This window comes from Heterocephalus glaber, unplaced genomic scaffold, assembly GCF_053883595.1.
Source record: "Heterocephalus glaber isolate CG9 unplaced genomic scaffold, H.glaber_assembly_v1.0 deba00001472, whole genome shotgun sequence".
NCBI classification, from domain to species: domain Eukaryota; kingdom Metazoa; phylum Chordata; class Mammalia; order Rodentia; family Bathyergidae; genus Heterocephalus; species Heterocephalus glaber.
In genome coordinates this window covers 36,397,242-36,423,190 of record NW_028258315.1, presented here as the reverse complement: position 1 = coordinate 36,423,190, position 25,949 = coordinate 36,397,242, and the positions used below count along the sequence as shown (strand labels likewise).

At 35.3% G+C, this 25,949-nt stretch overlaps 1 pseudogene; it reads left to right on the top strand.

Annotated features, from left to right (window-relative positions):
• Window positions 1–1,045: 1,045 nt before the first annotated feature.
• On the top strand, window positions 1,046–2,544 carry LOC101700681 (protein FAM217A pseudogene; annotated as a pseudogene).
• Window positions 2,545–25,949: the final 23,405 nt, after the last annotated feature.

Here is a 25,949-nt window from a genome sequence, read left to right as displayed (position 1 = left end):
ATTTCAACATATTGTTTAATGTAAATAAATCTTGCTTCTCATGGAAAAAAATGGAAGGCTTTCTTTCTTTTTGCGACCTGCCATGATTAGGGAGGGAAGTGCTAGTTTCACAATAATCAGTGGGTTTTTGCCCAAATTGGAGCATGATTCCTTCTCTCAAAGGAGGAAGGCCAACCATGTCTCTTATTCTTACCAGAGAGCTCATTGGATGGCAGGAGGAATGGGCCACTCTCAAGTGAAGTCTTGGCTCTGGGAAGTAAGGAGTTGAAACACATTTAATCAGTTCCTTTGTTGAATTTCAAAAACTGAATGCTATTTTTCCCCTGTGACAGAAAAACAAACATAATTAAAAGCTGCATTATTAGAATTCCTCATACTTTAAGATGCTGAATTTACTCTCAAACATTTTGTAATCCATACATAAAATATAATTAAGACAAAAAGACTTTATTTTCAAAGTTAGAATAAGAGATTTCACTATTATTACTATTACTACAATGTAATGCAACCATTTATTAGTGATATTAATGTGAGAAATGTAAAAATGTAAAATGTCTAAAATCAGCTTAGTGCAGCATTCCTATATTGCTTTTCTGTGACATTTTATGTTCTTCATTAAGATTTGTTATGATGATTGAAAATCCTCATTTGTTTTCAGAAAAGTTAACAAAATATGGCTCCACAAGCCAGGCGTGGCAGTTCATGCCTGTAATTTCAACATCCAGGTAGAAGGATCACATCAGGCCTAGTCTGGGCCATTTAGTGACTTAGTGAGACCTTATTGCAAAATTAAAAAAAAACAGATGATATAGCACAGTGTGAGGCACTTAGGGTCAACCCCCAGTACTAAAACTCAAATGAGGGGGAACCTACTTTCCAGTTCCCCTTCTGTCTCCCTTAGACAGAGCTATCTTTCTCTCAATAAATTTCTCCTACTCTTAATCTCCATTGTCCCTGGAATTCAATCTTTGATTGTAGAGAACACAAACTTGCATTTTGGATATCTGGCAGGACTCTGAGGCATCAGAAGAACAACTGCAGCACGATGGGGAGACGATCTGGAGGGGCTCTCGGCCCTGCCCTCGGCCTGCCCCGTGTCTGTCAGGAGAACTTAGCTTACCACTGTTTGGATTCAGAAGTAACTCCTGAAAGCACAAACCTCCCACCCCAAAGCAAAAGCAGGCCAAGTGAAGCATTTGCGGATTCTGGTAGTGCAGCCGATACTAGAACTGAGTTTGTCAGAGCATATTTTCGGGAGAGCACAGGATGGTAATCAAAGGACATTTCATTTATGGAGTTAAGCTTTTAATGAAAGTGGCATGGAGGCCAGGGAATTAAAAAAATCTGGCTTTAATGTAATCAGTAATTCCACACAGCTCTGCACTCTGAAGCACCCCAGTTGATAAGCAGTTGGTTCTCACTCTGGACTGCCGATGCCAGGTCTCTGCTGGCCCTATGCTGATGGAGACATCTTTAAGGGCAGAAATGAGATTCAGCTTGATTCATGCTCCCCTACAGAAAACAACAACAAAGAAACTTTACCTGCTCCATTGTGCAATCTGAGATACGGAAACAGCAGTATGGAAGAAAATTTAACAGATGAAAGTGATTTGCCAGAGAATGAGAAGGCAAATGATAACTTACTCAGCTATTTTAAGAAGATCGACATGAATATAAAAGCAAAATGATAGACAATGTTGAGGAATCTTTCACTGAGGAGCCCAATAAAGCATTTCTATATCCTGATTTTGTTCTCCCTCCCTTCAATATTCTGGACTTGCACAAACTGGCCCTTTCAAAATGTGAAAATTGGAAAGCAACAGTGGAACCTCTAGAACTCCACTGAGCATTTGATAACTCGTTTACTGGAACTGGAATGATTACAACATACAGCTATACAAAAAGAGAGGCCAAGTCTGCAAATGTTGCCCCATGTTTCAGCTATTTCTGAACAATCCTCTTCCTCCAAAGTTATAGCAAAAGTAAGACAGTCAAAACTTCCTGACTCTTTGAGTCTTCAGATAGCATGAGTAGATAAAAGTCAAGAAAAGGCAAAAACCAATTCTGGTTCTGGAAAGCTTGAACAAAATACTTCAAGATGGAAATGGAGCAAATGCCAGCAAATATAAATGGAATCCTAGAACACCATCTCTAAAAAGTCCATCCACCACAAAACAACTGATTGCAACTTATAATGATATTAAGAGTCCCCAAAGTCCCATTTTAAACTTATGTCAAGAGCTCTCACTCAAGCCTAGTACCTCCCAAACAAGTCACTCATTGGTTAAAATGGTCTCAAGACAAAAAAAAAAAAAAAAATTTGTTTCAAGATGATCTCTGCCACCAAGGTCTCCAATACCAGTTTCATCTGTCGCCTTGTCTTTTCCTCAAAATCACAGAGATTAAACTAAGACTCTAAGGACCTTAAAGAAACTCCACCAAACAACTAGACTACTGAAGAGATCATTCTATATTCAGAAGCTAAGCTATTTGTCACTTTCCTTTATAGGTAAGGGTAAGTGCTCATTCATTGACCAAAAATAACTCTTTCCTACACTGGATTGTGAGAAGATCCATTCTAAGAAGCTAGATGAAATGTGGTTCATTCTGAGATACAGGCATTAAAGACAAAAATCACACAAACAATTGCTTGGCATGACTTGAATCACTGCTGCAACATCTGTACAGGGTGTTCTACACTGACATATTTGATAAGCTTTTGGATTTATGTTTTGAAGAGATGTTTTACTTAGTGAGCTATTCAGGAGATTTTTTTCAGTATAATTCCATTGTCAATAAGTGGTATAATTGAAAAAAATCAAATAAAAATTATATATATATACCGAATACACATTGACTATAAAGACACTAGCTAGGAGGAATAGTAAGTTCTGGTGTTCTATGGCTGAGTACAGTGACTATAGTTAATAATGCATTTCAAAGTAGTGGAAAGAGGATTTTAAATGTTCTCATCACAAAGAAATGATAAATACTTAAGTTGATAAACATTCTAACATCCTGACTTGTTCACTCCATAATATATGTATGTATATTAAAATATCACATTGTACCACAGAAATATATACTACCATAATTTGGGAATTAAAAGTGACATAAAAATTTTTTAAAGATAGATCTAACATATGTATTTCTGGGTTATTTACATAAAAATAAGTTTCTTCTTTTTACCTAAAACTACTCATATTGATTTATTGCAGTAAAATTTCATATCAATGTAGGAAACCAACTAAGTATATAGAAACATTGATCTCTTTCTCAGTCTTATTAAAAATAAATTATTCTGGACTCACTCATGTAAACACAAGGTGTTATTACCTAAAAGGACCAAATAAAAAAGAAGTAGGAAAAAAACCCCTTTACTTCAGAATGGCCATAAACCATAGTAAAAGCAAAACTTACAGTAAATCACTCTCATTCATTCAAAAAAATTGATTTCTTGATTCCTATTTTAATTTTTTTAAAAATCAGACACACAAGCTTAAATATGTCATGGTTTATCTTATATAAAAACCCCTAAATACAAAGAAATTAATGAACAAAGTAAAAGATGGATAATATGAAGTGAGGATATAGGTCTCTTGTACAGACCAAGAGATGGGAGGAGAGGGAGAGAGAAGAGGGAACCTGCAGGTAAAACGAATCAAGATGTGGAATGTATGTGTTCTAACTCCGCATACTGAATGCTATCATTATGTGCTGCATACATGTATGAATAAAATTAAAAAGCGATCATGCAGATATACATTCAGGCTATAAACTCAAATATTTGTTCAAATTTCAGTACTCACTGGAAAAATCTTTCAAATGGTTGTAATTTGTAGCAAAGGCTGAAAGAAAAGGGAATGAAAAACAGTATTCATTTTATTTGCTTTTTTCACTGTGGAAGAGAAGTTCACTGTGTATCCAGTTACTATTGAATGCCATTTGAAAATAAGGTCAAAGCCTTGTTTATTATCTGTATTGTGAAATTAAATATGGTAAATGGGAAAAACAAGCCATACAAATTCCTAAACCAAAACAAAACATAATAAAATTAAACACAACAGCATGACAACAAAATCATAAATAGTAGATGCTTATGAGGTAAGAGTCACATTGAATAATGCTACCAGAAATATTGACAGGGAAAGGTATAGTGTACACAGAATTAGAGCGAACTTTATTTTTTCTATGGAAAATCATTTGGGCCAACTGCATCAGATTTCAGCCAACGGTTGCCAAATTCTATCATTTTCTCAGCAGCACCTGGCCCTGTGTTCATTGTTATGCCAAAACCTATAACTCTAAAACAGAAACAATTTCTAAATGGACAAAGCAAGCGTCCAGAGGGTGGGGATATTGGCTGTTTTAAAAGACTTTAATAATACTTCTCTAGCTCTTAACATAATTGTAGCATTTCCATTCATGTTTCTATAGTTAGGTAAATGTCACATTTTTATCAGGCTCCTTTCTAAAGCCCAATAGGGCATTTTATCTCTCCTAGTGTATCACCACTATCATGCCTATTCTTCATTACTGTTATACACACAGAAAATCTATGTTGCTGTAGATCTGACAGTGTTATTACAGAGCAAATTATGTTAATAATAACCTGATAAAATTTTCCCAAATAGTAGGCAATTATATATCTTATAAACTAAACCTAAAATTCGGTTATGCACCACATCTATGCAGCCAAATGAAACATGATAGGTAATATATCTGGAGTACATCAAAACTTTCACTTTGTATTTTCTCAGATATCTAGTGAACATCTAGATTTAATGAATTTGGCATCACTTATACAACAATACTAAATGAATTTTTAATAATGGAATAATTTCACTCAAAGGATTATAAATATATCTGTATTTTTTATTCATCCAAACTACTGTTGCTAATAGTTTTTTCAATTACTGTATGCCTAAGAATGCCAGAAGAAGACTCTGAGCATTCAAGAATATATAATCTCAATATAGAGAAGAATGTTGAGATGCTAAAAACATTTTCAATGTTGGAATGAGAAAGTCAATGCCCAGCCTTAAATATTCCTGGGAACATAAAATGAAAATGCTTCAAATTTCATCACTTCAGTAGTGCACTGGTTTCTTTAATATACATTAAAAGGACAGATTATAGAACAAAGGAGATTTGTGCAACCTTGCCATTCTCCTATCCTTACACATTTGCCCATTTCACCATAAAAATTCTTTGGGCACTGTTAATAGTCTGTCCAAACACAGAAAAAGTCTGTCAAGATCGAAGAGAAATGGCATATTTGATGAGTTAAAACCTAAACTCCCTCTGATCTTCATTTGTTGAGAGCACTCACTTAATGCAAGAAAATCTTAAAAACTCTGGATTTGGGGGACAATCATAAATGAGAAGTGACCTCTATTGTTGAAGGAATTTACATGATCTATCAGGAATGTACAAACTGCCCGTTTTTTTTTAATAGAGTAGAGAAGGCTCTTTAGTGATATCCTTCTCTTCTTCTTTCTTTCCTCTTCCCTCTCTTCTCTTCTTCCCTTCCTCCCTCTTGAACTACACAAACGACATACTTTCAAAAGTGGGAGGAAAAATAGTGTACGAAAAGTTGAATTCATCTTTTACAAAATACATAATGTTCTGTGACACAAAGTCTCTTTTTTTAAGTCTCCTGAGAGCAGTGATTTCTCAATAGTGGTGATTATTGGTATCACAAGCCATCATTGTGAAGTCTAAATTTAAAAGAAAAACAATGTGTAAGTACTTAGCCAAGACATCCCTGAAATAATTGATGACTATTACTAGATAGTACTAGTATAAATAATTGACAAATATTACTAGATAGTAATATTATCATCTATTGGTTTCTTTAACTCATTTTTGGTGTGTTAATTTTGGCATCAAAGTTTTTAACAAAGATTTTGGCATCAAACCATTAACAAAGATTTTGTTAATTCTCTCAAGGAAATTTCTTGTTGCCAGGGCTGCCTGAAAATCCTTACTCTTGGAATGTACACAATCATCTAATCCCTACTATGCTTTTTACCTCTGTCTGATCCGCAGACTTACAGTGTTGCAGGATCCCTCTCAGGTGTTAAGCATCCCAGGAAACACTACTTATTGCCCTGTCCAGGTCCCCTCAGAACAGGGCTCTCATTCTTCAAAGGCTCCACGTAATATCTGCTAAGAGTATAGGAATTGCTTGTATATTTGAATTCATCTACAATGACAATGGAACATTTGAACTGTGTTTAGAATATATAGATCAGAACAGTCTGACCCTTATGAAAGTTTGAGAATGTGGGTCTTGCTAAGCCACTTACTCAGACATACTCTGTGGGAAGTTAATTAGAAATAAACTATCAGCATCACATGAATTCACACCAAAAAAAGAGAAAATGTCAAAAATGAAGAGCTGGGTTTAAAAAACTGTTAGAGAGGAGAATGTAATGAAAGCAAATTAGTAAAAATAAGAAGAGTACTTATCAGAAAATAGTTTCTCTATGAGTGAAAAATTGAACCCTATGACATCAAGCATTATGTTTCTTAGTAACTGTGACTAGAAAGGTTGAGCTGTTTTATGTATCAACACTGAGATTCATTCAAAATCAACTAAGAATAAATTGAGCTGGAACAAGTTACAATAACATGAAAGAAATTAAAAGGACCTGATGAATGTTTCACTAATAAAGAACTCTGAGAGAATGTGGAGAAAATGGGAAGGAATCTAAGCTAGGCTAAGCATGTATCTTATAATTCTAAATAGTACCTTTGGAATTATCAGTGTCTGGATGGCAGCCAAAGACTTCAAACCCTGAAACCAAAATTTAGACAAGATAGAAGAACATCAAAAGAAGTAATGGACTGATGTTGAAAAAATAACAGGTAATAAGTAAATGTAGGAGATAAAATAATAAATGGCATATAGATAGCAAATGGAAAGAAATGTTGCCATAGAAACAGAACTTAAAACAGGGTTGATAACTCCTCTTGAAAACTATAGAATGATTACACTAGAAAGTGTGGAGGTCACTAAATGTAGTCATCTCCATTTCACTAACAGTATTTCCTAATCTCCTGATATTATCACAGTCCTCCTACACAGATATAACAAGAATGAGAACAGACCAAAAAAAAAAAAAAAGGGAGATAAAAAAGACTCTGATACACTTATAAAAATGAAGTGAGAAAAAAAGAAATTGTCCTGAACTACAACTCAATATTAATAATTAGTGCTACTTATTTTTAACAGAATAGTAATTTTAATCTTTTTAAATGGTATAAACACTGCAGATAGTCAAGCAAAGTGGATAATATAAGGAGAAATAATATACTATTTCCAGTCTGAGTACTAGTTTTAAAATTTTCATTGGTTAAGTGTAATTAAACAAATCTGCATGTCTTTCTGTTTGAGTTTGTGTGAATCAAAATTGCAGAGTATATAAATGGTGAGATGAAGAAGGGTGGTCCTTCAGTAATAAATGGAATTTGAGTCTACATGATATTTTAATATCTAAATTTCATTTTATTTAAATTCCTTATTAGGACAAAAATTAAGCTAAGTGCATGTCAGAGAATATTGCTTCATAAAAGATATCTCCTTAGTGACCACTTCCAGGATAGAAAGTGAAAGGAAAATCAGGGTAGATAACATATATGATTTTATTAGTTAATGTGTTACTGTCACTATGAAAGATAAGGAAATTCCATCCCTAAACCTTACTTCCCTCTCTGTAATTCTTGACTTTTTAAAGAAGTGGTTGTTTGTTTTACTATTTTGTTTACTTTGTCAACAGATATGATATCCTGTTACTTCTATGTCCAACATGATCCTAATTATTTAGAATGGCTTTATTTTCACATGCATAATATTAGTCTTTTTATTACAGGTTTTCCATAGCAGAGCTGTTTTTCATTATATTTAATTTGTTGGAATTTGTCTTTAAATTGATACTTTAAGAAAATCCTCAATGGGCCGGGGATTTAGCTCAGTGTTTTCGCCACCTGCTGCGCAAGCGCAAGGACCCGAGTTCGATCGCCGGTACCAAAAAAAAAAAAAAGAAAGAAAGAAAATCCTCAAAGTCCTTTTGCCTATAATTCTCTTGGAACTTTATACCTGCATGGAAACTCACCTGTATGAAATGCTGCTGTATGATTGCATTTATTCCCTAGGATCACAGAGTACTGATCTTTTGTCTTCTAGCAGGGAATGTTGCTGTGAAATGTCTGACCTAAATAGTGTGTTCCAACACTCTGGAAGACAGCACAGATTTACACAGTGGGTTACTAAGTACAATAGACAGCCAGGCTCCAAACAGAACCTGATTTCTCAAAGTCCTGTAGCCGGAATCCAAGATCAAATTGTAGACTTGTTTGGTTTTTCCTAAGGCCTCTTGTTCTCTCTGGGATTGTAGAAATCTGTTGTCTCTCTGTGTCCTCACATGATCTCTTTCCTATGTGTATGTGTGAGTGTGTGTTTCCACTACTCCTCTTCTTATAAGGATTCCAGTCATACTGGATTAGAGCCAACCTCAAATACCTCAGTTTATTTTAATACCCTCTTTCATGACCCTGTGTATAAATCAGTCACATATTGAGGTTCTAGGGGATTGTAGTTTCAACATATAAATGGAGGGTACACAGTTTAGCCTATCACAACCAGTAAATTCAATTTGCAAATACTCCTGGCCTTAGAGAACAAGAAAAGACATCTTTTTTGATGTGCCATAACTGGTAAAGGCTTTAGATCACCCACTTTGCATCTCTCCTGAATGCCTATAGCTGTCTCCATTTAGGAAGTTTCATTCTTTACTACTTTATTCATTAGATTTGTATCAATCTGGGCAGGGGATTTAGCTCAGTGGTTCCACCTCCTGGCTAGCAAGCACAAGGTCCCGAGTTCAATCCCCAGTACCAAAAAAACCCAAACAACTCATTCCTGTGTTGGAATCTTCATGCTGTCTTAACATCTCATTTTTTAAAAATATGCTTTATTTATCTTTGTATTACTATTGTATTTTTATCTATCAGATTCTTTAAGAGATTTCATGCGAATTGTTATTTATTCTTTCCCATTATATAATTTATTTTGTATGCTTTCATTTTTTTCTTTTTTCTTTTGTTACATTTGTTTCTTTTTCCCATATATGCTTTTGTAATTGTCAAATTCTATTAACACAATATTATTTTCATATTCCTAAAGCTTGAGCAGATCTTGTCAGACCCTTAAGAACCTCTTGTTTTATTATACAGATTGATGACTTCTAATGAAATCCCTACTTGTAGTTTATCATGTAGTTTAAGCCATAGAATGATGTACACCATTGGCTGAAGCATATGAAATCTGAAAATCTCTGAGATTTATTGCTCTTCTTAGATGATTCTCCTGCTTCTGCATTTGTTTCATGTAGCCAAAGTTGTCTAAATTTTTCTAAGCATAGGAGTGAGTTTCCCTTGGCTTGAACCTTTCTACCAATTCAGCACATAGTACTGGCTCTTTTGGTTCAATCAAAGGGGGTTAGTGTTGTGGGTCCTTACTCGCTTTGTTTATTGCTCTATGTTGCTATTTTTATTAAAGCTTGTCAGAAGGAAGGAAGGAATGCTACTTAGGTATTCCTTTTAGATGTAGTTACACAGTAAATTGTCAAAGTTGTTTTTAATTTTGCCCTTTAAATCATCTTTACATGAGAACATGGTTAGAAACTATTCTTCAGAAATTTCTACTTATTTTATAATGCCTATAAGTGCTGTTAAGTTTTTCCTTGGCTTGTGCAATTGTTAGTTTCACTAGAGATTTTGGGAGAAATATCTTTGGTATGTCTTAATTATAACTTCTCTCTCTCTCTCTCTCACTGTGTGTGTGTGTATTAGCATATGTGTGATACTAGATATTGAACTCAGTTTCTTCACATTGAGCTACATTCCAGGCTTTTAAAAATTTTTTGAGATAAGGCCTCATTAGTCACTAAGTTGCCCAGACTGAGCCTAATATTGAGATCTTTCCTTGTGTCTCAGCATGGCAGAGACCTGGGATTACAGGTATGTGCTATAAAATGAATGACTTATATTCAATTTATTTATAAAAATCATCTATTTTTCAGAATGGTCCTTCTATATAAATAGTATTTCTCTTTGTCAAATAGACAATAAATCTTATGAATTTTAATGGATTATTAAATGATAATAATGAGTTAAAAGAAAGAAAACCTGAATTCTGTTTTGTTCTACAGCTTCTAACTTATCCACACCAAGGAGAATATTTTCTTTGAAAAACATTAAATACAAATATATGATGGCTTTTACTGTACTTAAAAATAATTTCTAGTAGATACAATAAAGTTGTTATTTCCCTCAGATAATGATATATAGTCTTAACAGAACACTAACATTGATGCTATTTATAATAGTAGTAACAGTCTTCCATTTATTAAAAAAAAGGTTCTTGTGGAAGAACTCGAATTTAACTTTTAATATAGGTAATCCTTTGTTTCAAATTTACCACTAAAAATAATGATACATGTTATAATGAGAACAAAGTCAACTGAATATATATGTTAAGATGTAAAATTTCATTTTGAGACAAGAAGCAGATAAAGATATATACAGAATTCTGTAATGAAGCAGTTATATTTTCTTACATGTTCTTAAATTACTCTAAAAGTCATTTGAAGTCAATTTTTGCTATAGCTAGCACAAAATCTTCATAGCTTTGATGTCTTTATACTCTGTAGTATGCATACAAATATACAAGGTTCATGTTTTATTTATCTTTGTTATTGTTTGCTACAAAAAGAATGGATAATTTTTTAAAAGACTTAATTAAAAAGAATTAATCAATACTATATATATATCACATAGAAACTAGTATTTATAGTCATTATACTCTTCTTGTGATAATATTTAAGCTAAGTAATTGTGAAGATTCTAAATCATTCAATTGGAGTCCATAACAATCTCCCCTCTCCTACAAGTCCGCTGAGGAACACTCTATAAATTTATAAAAAAAGATGAAAATTCATGCAAAATGAGTGAAATTAGTAACAGACATTAATAATATAGCAACCAAGTGAACAATTTTTTTCTGGTACCAGCGATCAAATGCAGGACCTTCCGCTTGCGAGGCAGGTGGCGGAACTACTGACCTAAATCCTCGGCCCCAAAAGAATAATTATAAAAAATGTACTGTTAAATAGACAACAAAGCACCAGGACACATAGAACTAAAGGTTAGGCAAATTATGTTATTGGTAGTTATAGCTTTTTGATTTTTTTCTTTTTGAAATGACATAACCCTAATTTAAGTTAATAGTCTAAAATTTAAGCTACTAGTAAGTATGCAAGTTTCGTGGAAAAATATCATTACGCAGAATAAAGAACAAAAAGGGGGATAAATACTACATGGATCTATAACTGCACATAGACTAAAGTGGTAGACACACCACTGAAAAAATTGCACATATCTGAAATAAACATTATGTTCAGTGGACTATGGATATGCTTTAGAGTGAAACTTTTTGTTGTTACTTTTTAAATTGTGTGACAACTATCATACAGTGATTAACAAGTTAGCTTCCCTCCAAGATAGAAACTTAGACAAGCAGATAGATAGATAGACAGATAGACAGACAGACAGATAAAAATTTGCTCACACAACCACATATGAGTCCCTACATAGTCTTGTTTCAAAATAGAAAAAATTATCAGTGCACTTGCAATTTTCTTGTTAACTAAGAATCAACTGCCTCAAGGATTAACTAACTCAAGAGTCAATTTTTTTTGTTTTAATCTATAAATATTCTGAAATCTGTGGGTCACCTGGATTGTTTGGTGCCATCTCATCTTGGATTGGGAGTAGCTATTCATTTTAACAAAAGGATGAGTGCAAGCAAGTCATGGATTATGGTCATCAGTGCAATTGATGCACCACTATCCAGATCTGGCTTCAATGATTCCCTGTCTTCAGCATGCAAACATACCCCCCAAGACCTTCAAACGTCTCATTTGGCCACTGTATAGTGCTTAAAGTACAAGATCCTATACTTCACCAGATCAAGATGTGGCTCTTCTTAATCCAGAGTTATATAGTATGCTAATAAATAGTTAACAACCAACTCTCTGGGGGAAAATAACCTTGATCTGCAACACTAGTATCATAAATACTCCTACCATAGCCAAGCTGAAGTCACTGATGTGATGTCATTGAACGGGAAGTTGAGAAGAGTGGTCATATTTGGTTTGGGGACCCTCCAGTGTCTGGAGACCTCCCTCATATATCTTGGACATATAGTGATGCAACTCAATAGCTGAAATATGCCTGCATCAGTGAGAGGAGTGCTTGAACATTTGAAAACAAGGATAAAGTAAAACAGTCACTGGTTCTTAGCAGTTCTTAAATGCTACTGAACAAATGTTGATTGTCCTCTATTCTAGAAGAGAAAGATATTCCTTGGTTGTCCTTTGCTTTCTATACAGTTCCATTGGTCTCTATGGCTCTTGGATTTGCTATCTGAGAAATCTTTTCTTCTCCACTACCCTGCATGGCTATTTCTGAAGAAATGGACAATGGTGATAATTTCAGTGCATTTTAGTGTATGCTGGTGATTCTTGAGCATGTGATTCTCCCACACAAACACTGCAACCTTCCTTTTATTTGATTCAGTTAAAGTCCACTTGAAAAACAAACACAAACAGAATTCTTTTCCCAACAGATATGTTTCTCTAGTCTTAATTTGGGCCCTTAGAGGTATAGAGGCTACTGTGGGACAGTTTTTGAAGGTCTCTTTTTTAACTGGAAGTATCTGTTAAGCAAAACTTCAAATCCAACATAAGTACTTACAGAAGGGCTTAAGGACACACCATTGATTTGGTCCACAGCCTCAGGCAGTACATTATTTTGCTAGCCTTTAGTTGGCTGGAGATAGATGAAAGACATATTTTTATTTTCTTTTCATATCCCTTTTAAATTCCAATACAAACTGGCCAGTGTTCCATTCCTTTTTAGTTTTTCAACTAGGACCAAGGTACCGGCATTTTCAGTATTTTGACTGGTGATATTCTTAGTCACATCTTAAAGTTCATTAAATATATTTGTCACCTTTTAATTTATTGCAGATAACAGAACTGTAATTATTTCTCAGTCATATAATATGATTTTTTAGGCTCTACTGATGATGATTTCCCTGATATTTTTCCTCAACAATTTCCAATAATCTGCTCACCATTTTTTTCACATCCTCATCTGTAGTCCAAACGTCAGTGATAAACCTGAAAAGCCTTTGTTACATCAACCTCATATTCTTTAGAGTTAATTTCTCTATCAGTTAATTATTAGTGGAATTGTGGACTGCAAAAAGTTCATATCCAAGTCCTAACTTCTACTACTGCAAAATGTGCCTGTATGTGAAGAGCAAAACTCTTTATAAGGAAGTAATTAAATTAAAATGAAATCATACATGTGAGCCCCAACCCAATGTAACTGATTCTACATCAATTGTATTAACAACAGCATATTGTCAGCAAGTGTGAATTTCTTCACATCTTCTGTATGTCTAATTTAAGGTACACTTTGGCAAATATTGCCCTGTAGATAATAAACAGGAAGAAAATATTCTTTTAGGATTATATGATTATAATATGGACTTATACAACTTCTCATTTGGTGAAATAGAAGAACACTGTGTTTAACATCCTCTTCCAGGTATAGCAAGTGCTGAAGACAGCCCTCTTGGAAATATACACTGGGAGGATCTGCTTGAATACTCTCTTTGGTCACCTGGAAAGACTGGCAAAGAGAACAATGGGCCAGGCTGCAAAATAAGCCAAACACTCGGAAAATCCAAGGTTCCCTTGTTGCTACTGTTCATGTTCTTATTTATATTCCTAGATAAGAGTGAAGGGAAGTTTGCATTCTGCTTCAGATGCCTTAAGGCCACCATCTCCATGGAGAACAGAAGCCTCAGGAATACATGGGATGGCTTGCTTTTTCCTTGCTCACCACCCTGGGATAAAGCAGGAACACATGAGAATCACCATCCCATATTCCCTTTATACTTGATTCTTGGATTATTTTCTAACTGGCCTGCTTTAGTATAATGATCACTTGTTGAGGAATTTGAAAGCATATTAAGGTAGGAGGGAAGTGATAAAGAAGGTGTGGAAAGAGAAAGCATTAATTCCATCTACTTCATGGTTTTCTGGGTGATTCACCTTCTCAGTGTTTGAATAGCCTTGAAAAAGATGTACGTACAGTTTGGTAGGATCTCAGAGAGCTTTTTCAGTGATAATTCTTTCACCACACTGAGCCATGGAATCTCTACCCATAACTGAACTAGACTTTAATTGCAGCAACTTTCCAAATTTACACTCTAGCCAAGGACTGAGGCCAAGTGCATGTGTCTGCTCTTAAAAACCTTGGATTCTTGTACATTAATAAGATGTGAGATATCGGGGAAAAATTTTTGCAGAACACAGAGATATATGAAGTAGCAGGAGCTGGGTGCTGCTGAAGGAGGGTAAATCTCTGCCAATGTACTTTATGGCATGTGAGCTACTGCTAAATGCATATTTCATAACGAAAGATTAAGGTAACTTCAAATGTATTTGTTGCAGTTTTATATCATTGTGGCTTGCAATGCATCCAGTACTTAGATTTTAGCACTAAAGTATCTTCAAATTTTTTCTATGAAAATTGAAACATATAAATGTGACAACTTATTTTTCATAGTGAATGAACAGACTTTTATTGAATTTGTCAGTTTGTTGATATCATAGTTACTATTTCACCATTAAGCACAAAATCTAGAATTTCCAAAGCTTAAAGTATAAGGGCTTTCAAGAATGGTACTACAGGTAAGATTTAGCCCATTAAGGAGGATTTTGTAAGTTCTAAAATAATCAAGGTTAGATTTTATTTTCCCCTATGGCAGAATTGTGTAATGCAGGATATTTAGAGATATTAGGAACTTAGGAAAAATGCACTTTAAATATAGACAGGAACATAATTGAGCTAAAAATGAGGAGTTTGAGTCTGTTCTATGTTGAAAGCAAGAAGCACTGAAGCTGGCAGAAACAGCATGATTTCAAAATGTATGCTAAATACTAATTTGTGTCATGGATATTTTATCTCTTCCTCTTCCCCCTCCTCTTAATCTTTTCTCACAGCATGCTCAAGCAGAAGATAATAATTAAGCTCATCTGCATTGTCTTTCACTGTCTTTGCGAATTTATGAAATGAGACAAAAGAATAGGCCTCCAAAAAGCTATTTTTAAAAAGTGATATGATAGTTATATCTTGTGAATTTAAATAAAACTGCCAAAATTCCTCCCTCAATGTGGAGTTCTCAGCACACATTGTCACTTACTTGCAATTTCTGGAGCTGGTCGAGGTGGAGCTGGACAGGCAATACCACTCCATTACAGGAATTTAAATCAAATAGCTGGTTATGTGCACTGTTACACAATAGAAAAAGGTCTGGTTTCTATCTCAGAATCTTGCCAAATAAACATTTTACAAAGAAGATTAGGAACTGTGAAAAGTTTTAAATCTCTATACTGTGTGATTATTATAACTTGAATAACGCTAACAACCAGAAATCAGTCACCTACTTTTCAAACTATGTTTTCCTCAGCTTGATGGAAACCTAGAGAAAAAGATGAATTAAGATATGTTTACATAGGGATTGGCTATTTCTTGCTTCTTCCTAGAAAATAAATATCCAAGCCAGTAAAGATATTTATATGACATGCTTTGAAGAGAAAGCTCTTTAAAGGTTTATATGTTGTGTTGATTATAAAAACTCACTTCTGTAATAATATTTTACAATTTAAGCACAGCTTCACCTACCTTAGTTGATAGATCTTCTTTCTCTGTAAAAATGTGATGTCTCTTAGTGGAAATTTTCTTAAATATGTGAATCTTTTTTTTTCCCTTAAATTCTTTTATTGGTGCATTTTAGGTAAACAATACATTTACATTTATCATTGGGTGCTTGTAACTGTACATGATGTATCTTGGTTCTTTTTTTCCCCCCCTATTACCTGTGCACCCTCCACCCCCTCCACCCTTCCCTATTTACATAGACTTTCTTTCCATTTTTTTTCTTTTCTCATAATTTTTCCTTTCCCTCCTCTCCTTTCCCCTTCCCCTCCTACCACCCCTACCCCTTTGGACCTGTTCTTCCTATTTCAAATTATTAATTATTCATTTTAATCATTTTAATTCTAATTTACACTTTCAGTTTCTTACACTAGAGAAACTATTCAGTATTTAAATATGTGTGTCCTATTTGTTTCACTTAAGAGTATGGCCTCAATATGCATCCGTTTAGCTATAAAAGTCTCTAGTTTCTCATTCTTTATGGCTGAGTAGTACTCCATTTTATTAAAAAAACAAAAACACATCTTCTTTATCCAGTTTCCAGTTGATGGGCACTTGGGCTGCTTCCAAGCTTTAGCTATTACAAACTGTGCCACTATAAACATGGGTGCACATATATCGCTGTGGTATGAATCTTTTAATTCTTTTGGCAAAATATCCAGCAGAGGAATAGCTGGGTCAAATGGGACCTCTAGTCCTAGTTCTTTGAGGTAACTCCATACTGACTTCCACAGTGGTTGCACCAGTCTGCACTCCCACCAACAATGGAGAAGGGCTCCTTTCTCTCCACACCCCACTAGCATTCGTTATTGGATGACTTCTTGATAGAAGCCATTCTTTCTGAGGTAAGGTGAAATCTCAGTGTTGTTTTCATCTGCATTTCTCAAATGACCAGTGATGTTGAGCATTTTTTCATATATTTATTTGCTGCTTTTAATTCTTTGTCTGAGAAATGTCTGTTCATTTCAGATGCCCATTTTTGAATTGGGTTTTTGAATTTGGGGGTTTGATTTTTTTCAGTTCTTTATATATTCTAGATAGTAGTACTTTGTCTAAGGTACAGCTGCTTGAAGTTTTTCCTACATTGTAGGTTGTCTGTTAGCACTGTAGGTGGTTTCTCTTGCAGTGCAGAAGTATTTTAATAAGATGAGATCCCAGTTGTTGATTCTTTTTGCTAGTTCCCATGCTGCTGAGGTTTTGTTCATAAAGTCTTTTCCTATGTCACTGTCTTCAAGAGTTCAACCTAACTTATCTTCCAGCAAGTTTAGTGTTTCTGTCTTAATATTTAGATCTTTAATCCACTTCAATTTTAGTTTAGTCCATGGTGATAGGTGTGGGCCTAGTTTAAATTTTGGCAGGTTGAAATCCAGTTTTTCCAACACCATTTATTAAAAAGGCTATCTTTCCTCCAATGGGGGTGGTTGGCTCCTTTGTCAAAGATGAGGTGGATGAGTATGTCTGGAGTTGTCTTTGCATCTTCTAATCTATTCCACTGATCTTCAGGTCTGTTTCTTTGCCAGTAGCATGCTGTTTTTATCACAGTAGCTTTGTAGTGTACTTTCAAGTTGGGGATTGTGATTCCTCTTGCCCTGTCTCTGTTGGCTAGAATTGCTTTTGCTATTCTAGGGCTCTTCTGGTTCCAAATAAATTTTCAAATTGTTTTCTCTAGTCCTTTGAAGTATATTGTTCGAATTTCAATCGGCATTGCATTAGATCTATATAGTAGTTTCGGAAGTATGGCCATTTTCACTATATTGGTTCTTCCTAACCAGGAACAAGGGATGTCTTTCCATTTTCTTATTTCCTCCTGGATCTCCTTTTTTAGGGTGCTGCAGTTTTCAGTGTAGAGGTCTTTTGCTTTTTTTGTTAGATTGATTCCTAGATTTCATTTTTTGGGATGCTATTGTAAAAGGAATTAATTCCCTAATTTCTCGCTCAGTGAGTCTGCTATTTGTGTATAACAAGACAATCATTTTTTGAGTGTTGACCTTATATCCAGCTACCCTACTGAATCTGTCAATTAAGTCTAAAAGTCTTTTGGCTGAGTTTTTTGGGTCTTCTATGTAAAGTATCATATCATCAGCAAATAATGAGAGTTTAACTTCTTCCTTTCCCATCTTTATTCCTTTTATTTCTTTCTCTTTTCTAATTGCAGTGGCTAATGTTTCTAGAACTATATTGAACAGGAGTGGTGATAGTGGGCATCCTTGTCTTGTTCCTGATTTTAGCGTGAAAGTTTTCAGTTTTTGACCATTTAGTATGATACTGGTTGTTGGTTTTTCATCGATAGCCTTGATCAGGTTGAGATAAAGACCTTCTACTCCAATTTTCTGTAGCGTTTTTATCATGAATGAGTGTTGGATTTTGTCAAATGCTTTTTCTGCATCTATTGAGATGATCATAAGGTTTTTGTCCTTGACTCTGTTAATATAGTGTATTACATTTATTGATTTATGGATGCTGAACCAACCTTGCATCCCTGAGATAAATCTGACTTTGTCAGGGTGTATGATCTTCTTGATGACCCTCTGTATTCTGTTTGCCAGTAGGTTGTTGAGGATTTTTTCATCTATGTTCATTAGGGAGATTGGCCTGTTCTCTTTTGGTTGGGTCTTTCCCTGGTTTTGGAATCAAAGCAACACTTGCTTCCAGGAATGAATTTGGAAGCCTTGCTTCCCTTTCAATTTCCTTGATGAGTTTAAAGAGTAATGGCATTAGTTCTTCTTTAAATGTCTTGTAGTATTGAGCAGTGAGGCCATCAGGACCTGTGCTTTTCTTTGTTGGTAAATTTTTTATTACATTTTCAATTTCACTCATTGTAATTGGGGTGTTTAGAATTTCTATAGCTTCTTCATTTAACTTTGGCAATTCATATGTATCTAGGAATCTGCCCATTTCTTCTGTGTTTTCCATTTTATTAGAATACTGGTTCTCAAAGTAGGTATTTATGATCCTCTGGATTTCTGCTGGGTCTGTTGTGACTTCACCTTTTTCATTCTTAATTGCATGGATTTGAGCCTTTTCTTTCCTTTTTTTGATAAGGTTGACTAAAAGTTCATTGATTTTATTTATTCTTTCAAAAAACCAATACTTGATTCATTAATTTTCTGTATCATTCTCTTAGTCTCCATTGCATTGATTTCTTCTCTGATTCTTACAATTTCCTCTCTTGTATGAGCTTTGGGTTTTTTGTGCTCTTCTTTTTCTAGAAGCTTGAGGTTCTGCATTAGGTTATTTATCTGAGTTCTCTCTGTTTTCCTAATATGGGCATTCACTGCTCTGAATTTCCTGCATAGAACTGCTTTCATTGTGTCCCATAGATTCCTGTATGTTTTACTGGCATTATCATTTACTTGTAGAAACTGTCTAATTTCTTCTTTAATTTCCTCTGTGACCCATTGGTTGTTCAGTAGGGTGTTATTCAATTTCTATGTGTTTGTGGGAGTTTTGTGGTTTCTTATGTCATTGATCTCCAATTTTATTGCACTATGGTCTGATAATATACAGGGGGTAACTTCAATTCTTTTACATCTACTTAGACATGTCCTATGAGCTAGCATGTGGTCTATTTTGGAGAATGACCCATGTGCAGCCAAAAAGGATGTATATTCTGATTTTGTGGGGTGGAACACTCTGTAAACATCTATTACGTCCATTTGTTCAATAGCTTGGCTCAGTTCTAGAATTTCATTGTGAAATTTTTGTCTAGATGATCTGTCTGTTTGTGATAGTGGGGTATTGAGGTCTCACACTACAATTGTATTAGAGCTTATTTGGTTTTTCATGTCCATTAATATCTGTTTTGTATAGTTGGGGACATTCGTATTTGGTGCATATATATTTAGGATTGTCATCTCTTCCTCTTGGATTATTCCCTTCACAAGGATGTAGTGACCATCTTTATCTCTCTGAATTAGTTTTGGTTTGAAATCTACTTTGTCTGCAAATAAGATTGCTGCCCCTGCTTTTTTCTGGGTTCCTGTCACACGGAGAACTGTTTTCCATCCTTTTACTTTCAGTCTATTAATTTCCTTTTGAGTTAGGTGTGTTTCTTGTATACAACATATTGTTGGATTTTGCTTCTTAATCCATTCTGCCAGTCTGTTTCTTTTGATTGGTGAATTGAGGCCATGAACATTGATAGTTATAATTGATATATATTGACTCATCCTTGTCATGATATTTTACTGTTGTTTACTCTTTTATTTCTTATTTTTTTCCCCTTTCCCTTTAGTGTCTTACCTTGCCTGGTGGCTTCCCTCTGTTGGGCCTCATGGAGTTGTGAACTTCATTGTCTGTTTCTAGGATATTGCTTAGAATTGTTTGGAGAGCTGGTTTGGTGTTCATGAAATTTCTCAGGTGTTCTTTGTTGTGGAAGTATCTAATTTCTCCATTGATTTTGAAAGATCATTTTCCAGGATACAACAGTGTAGGTTGGAAGTTACTTTCTTTTAGGGCTTGAAATACTTCACTCCAGGCTCTCCTTGATTTGAGGATTTGTGTTGAGAAGCCTGCCATGATTCTGATGGGCTTTCCTTTGTAGGTGATTTGTTTCTTTTCTCTAACTGCCTGTAGGATTTTGTTCTTCTGTTGGGTTTCTGGGATTTTGACTATTATATGTCTAGGTGTAGATTTTTTTTTGATCATGGCTAGTTGGAGTTCTATATGCCTCACTTACCTGAATGTCCAATTCTCCACCTCTGCCTGCAAAGTTTTCTACTATTACTTCTGTGAACAGTTTTTTTTATGTCAACAACTGGGATTTCATCTTATTAAAAAGCTTCTGCACTGCAAGAGAAACCGCCTACAGAGCTAATAGACAACCTACAATATGGGAAAAAAATTTTAGCAGCTGTAACTCAGACAAAGGGCTACTATCTAGAATATACAAAGAACTGAAAAAAAATCAGACCCCCCCCAAATTCAAAGACCCAATTCAAAAACGGGCATCTGAAATGAACAGACATTTCTCAAAGAAGTAAAAGCAGCAAATAAACATATGAAAAAATCTTCAACAACATTGGTCATTCGAGAGATACAGATGAAAATAACACTGAGATTCCATTTCACCCTAGAAAGAGTGGCTGCTATCAAGAAACCAACCAATAACAAAGCCTGGCAGGGGTGTGGAGAGAAAGGAATCCTTCTCCATTGTTGGTGGGAGTGCAGACTGGTGTGATCACTATGGAAATCAGCGTGGAGATACCTCAAAGAACTAGGGCTGGAGGTCCCATTTGACCCAGCTATTCCCCTGCTGGGTATTTTCCCAAAAGAATTGAAAGAATCATACCTATATATGTGCACCCATGTTTATAGTGGAACAGTTTTTAATAGCTAAAGCTTGGAAGCAGCCCAAGTGCCCATCAACTGGAAACTGGATAAAGAAGATGTGATTTTTTAATAAAATGTAGTACTACTCAGCTGTAAAGAATGAGAAACTAGAGACATTTATAGCTAAATGGATGCATATTGAGGCCATACTCTTAAGTGAAATAAATAGGACACACATGTTTAAATACTGAATAGTTTCACTAGTGTGAGAAACTGAGTGTAAATAAGGATTAAAAGGATTAATAACTAATAATTGATACTTTGAAATAGGAAAAGTTCCAAAGGGGTAGGGGTGGTGGGAGGAGATGGGGAAAGGAAAGAATGGAAAGAAAAACTCATGAGGAAAGAAAAAAAATGGAAACGAAGTCAATGTAAATAGGGAAGGGTGGAGGGGTGAAGGGAGCACAAGTAATGGGGATAAGAGTAAGAACCAAGATACATCATGTACAGGTACAAGCACCCAATAATAAATGTAAATGTATTGTATACCTAAATGTACCAATAAAAGAATTTAAGCAAAAATAAATAAATAAAATTTTATAAAAGATAAAAGTGAAGGGACTCCTTCAGGGTATGTCTCTGCTATCACAGTAGACAATGTGGACAGCAGTGTATAGTTATTAGTCAATGAGTCTCAGTAAGCCAGTCACAAACCTATGAGATTCAGGCAGATTTCTGGCTGCAAGTCTCAAGTTGAGCTCGCTGTCCTCCTTCAGGGTTGAACTCTGAAAGGTTCTATTGCAGGTTTCAGCTGCCTTTCCCCTGAAGATAGTCCAGATTCCAATGGGAGGTGATGTTCCCTCCAACTTACCAAGTATGGTGCTATGGTGTGCCTTTATTGCAGAGATTCTCTTCACTTTTCCAGTGGGCTTCAATTTTCATCAGGGAGGCTGAGAGAGGCCCTCTCTCTGTTGTTCACTTCTGCAGCTCAGGACAATGGCCTTTATGTCCCCCTGTGCCTTTATAGTGTGGAACCAAGTAGCTGTACAGCCAAGAGGCCAGGGTGAGGGTGGGGGGCTCTGTTGTTGCAGGCTTCCACGGGGCTCTGTAGGTGGCTGGTGGGCATGCTGGGGGGGGGTCCTCAGTCCTCATCGGCTCTTGGTCACAAGTGGTAGTGGCCTGCAGGACAGTGCTGGGCTCTGTCAGCCCTTCAGCCTGGGGAGCTGTGCCCGTGCCCAAATGGCTCAGCGGGAAGGCAACTGGTCTTTTTTTTTTTAGTTCTTTTACTGGTACATTTTAGGTATACCATTCATTTACATTTATCATTGGGTGTTTGTACCTGTACATGATATATCTTGGTTCTTATTCTTTTCCCCCATTACCTGTGCACACCCTTCACCCCCTCCGCCCTTCCCTATTTACAAAGAGTTCATTTCCATTTTTTTTTTCTCATAGTTGTTCCTTTCCCTCTTTTCCTTTCCCCTTCCCCTCCCTTCACTCCTTCTTCATTGGACCTTTTTTCCTATTTCAAATTATCAATTAGTCATTTTAATCATTTTAACCCTTGTTTACACTATCAGTTTCTCACACTAGTGAAACTATTCAGTATTTACACGTGTATCCTATTTATTTCACTTAAGAGTATGGCCTCGATATGCATCCATTTGGATATAAATGACTCTAGTTTTTCATTCTTTATGGCTGAGTAGTACTCCATTTTATAAAAAAAAACAAAACACCACGTTTTCTTTATCCAGTTTCTAGTTGATGGGCACTTGGGCTGCTTCCAAGTTTTAGCTATTACAAACTGTGCCACTATGAACATGGGTGCACATATATCACTGTGGTATGATTCTTTTAATTCTTTTGGGAAGATACCCAGCAGGGGAATTGCTGGGTCAAATGGGATCTCTAACCCTAGTTCTTTGAGGTATCTCCATACTGACTTCCACAGTGGTTACACCAGTCTGCACTCCCACCAACAATGGAGAAGGGTTCCTTTCTCCCTACAACCCCACCAGCATTTGTTATTTGTTGATTTCTTGATAGCAGCCATTCTTTCTGGGGTGAGGTGGAATCTCAGTGTTGTTTTCATCTACATCTCTTGAATGACCAGTGATGTTGAACACTTTTTCATATGTTTGTTTGCTGCTTTTACTTCCTTGTCTGAGAAATGTCTGTTCATTTCAGATGCCCATTTTTGAATTGGGTCTTTGAATTTGGGGGGTCTGATTTTTTTTAATTCTTTCTATATACTAGATAGTAGTCCTTTGTCAGAGTTACAGCTGCTAAAATTTTTTTTCCCATATTGTAGGTTGTCTGTTAGCTCTGTTGGTGGTTTCTTTTGCATTGCAGAAGCTTTTTAATAAGATGAGATCCCAGTTGTTGATCCTTTCTGCTAGTTCCCATGCTGCTGAGGTTTTGTTCATGAAGTCTTTTCCTATGCCAATGTCTTCAAGAGTTTTACCTAACTTATCTTCCAGCAAGTTTAGGGTTAGGGTTGCTAAGGCGTCCGAAGACCTGCCTGTCTGCAGCGGGCTGATTTGGCACATTCCGCGCTTTTGCGACGTTGCTGTGGCGTCCGCAGCCAACTGGTCCTAAATATATAAATCTTATTCAGTTGTCCTTTGTTAACAACAAAGATAAGATAAATTAGGCAACTGACATATTGAACTAGGATTGGTTGAGTTTTGAAATTTAAGCATGGACAGTACAAAGCAAACACAAATTAAGTTATAGTTTCAATCCTTAGAAAAACTCAAACTTTATAATTGTCTGTTAAATTAAGTCAAAATATTATATGGAAGTTTTTCTTTCAATTTACTAATTTCAAAGAAAATTCAAACAATTCAGATCGCAAACCAAAGCATTGGGCAAAATTTTGCTTCCTTTCACAAACTGCATCAAGTGACAAACAGAACCTCGTCCATCTTCTCCACACAAAAACAAATGCAACTGTCTCATCTTCCCCCAAATCCTAACACAAATTAAGTTTATAAACCAAGGTAACACTATACTTTCACTACTGAGAGTGAGAAATAGTTAATATTTGTATGGTTTTTAAAGAAATAATACAGTCCAGATAAAATTTGTCTATTTTAACCCTCACTCTAATGCCATCCTCTTCTGATAACACCTGAGGTATTAATCAGCTTTCCATCACTGTGACAAAATACTGTACCTGAAGTAATCAACTTGAAGAAAAGTTTACTTTGGGTCATGGGTTCAGAGTTTTCAATCTATGATTGGGTGGCACAATTGCTTTTGGGTTCTCAGTGAGGCAGAACATTAGGGACCATGTGATAGAGCAAACCTGCTCAGCTACTGGCATCTGAGAAGCAAGAGAGAAAGCATAAGCCCAGCATCCAATATCTCCTTCAGGGCCACAGCCCCAAAGACCAAACTTCCTTCCATTACACCCCACCTTGTAAGACTTCCATCACCACCCAAGAGTGCCAAGCTGAGGATCAAGATTTTAACACATGTACTTTGAAGGACATCCCACATCCAAACTACTGTAGAGAGCTAAACTCCCAAGTTAAAGCATCTATCAAAAATTTTTTTAGTGTATGTTTCAATCCCATTAAAATTTGCCTGTATGCATACACATGCATACACACATTTATACATACATACTTGAACATACACATAAATGCTATGTAGCTATGTATTATATAAATATAGTCATTATATGCATGTATATTTATGTATATGTGCATTATAACCATATATACACTAGATACAGTATTTATATGCATTAAATTCTTATCTATATATGTTTTTACCTACATAAAGTCATATTTAAGATTTATTGATAGTAATGTTTAGATCATGCTTTAAACACACACGAATGTTTTCATGAAAAAAGTTATTTTTCAATGTAAATTTTCAGACAATATATGTTGAAAACTATACTAATACATTTTGATATATTCTGATTCTAATAGCTGATCTTATTAGATGAAAGTGCAGTTATTCTTAATACCTTATTGAATATGATTCAATTGTTTCAATTTTTATTAAAAATGAGTATTTAATGAAGATTTTTTTATTTTTTCTCTTCCTCTCCTGTTTCTTTTTTTTTTTTTGGTATCAGGGATCGAACTCGGGACCTTGTGCTTGTGAGGCAGGTGGCAGAACCACTGAGCTAAATCCCCGGTGGGCTCTCTCTCTCTCTCTCTCTCTCATTTCTTAGGCACCTGATTGAACCCAGGGTTTAAGGAGTATACTTTAACATTGACCTATACCACTAATCTCAAAATTTAAAATTTATCTGAAAAACTTTCACATAAAATCTAAAAATTATATCTATTATTGAATACCATGTGATGCTTAGATACATACATACAAGTGGGAACATTTATAAGTATGTGAAATATTTTAGAATATAGATATATACAATGGAATATACATGTGTGTATATAAATGTTTTTAAAATAAGCACATCCATACAGAGAGTTTGGAAAAGTCGTATTTCATGTACACTTACTTTATTAGATGCCAAAGAATTATTTTCCATCATCCTAGGGTAGAAGTTACATTTCCCTATATCTTCAATAATTATTTATATTCCTGAACTTTGATTATTTTTCAGAGATAGTTAAATCTGGAATGTGTGATGCTGGGGCTACGGCCCTGTGATTACTAAATGACTACATGTGAGTGATTAGTTTAGCACTGCCCTAATCCCTGTAGTCTGGATGGGATAAAAGAGGCAGAAAGACTTGGTGAAGTCCCTTGTTACCTTTGCTACTTTGTGCGCGCCATGTTGTTTCTGCTCTGCCATGCCTGTTTGTCATCCCTGCCTTCGAGTCCGA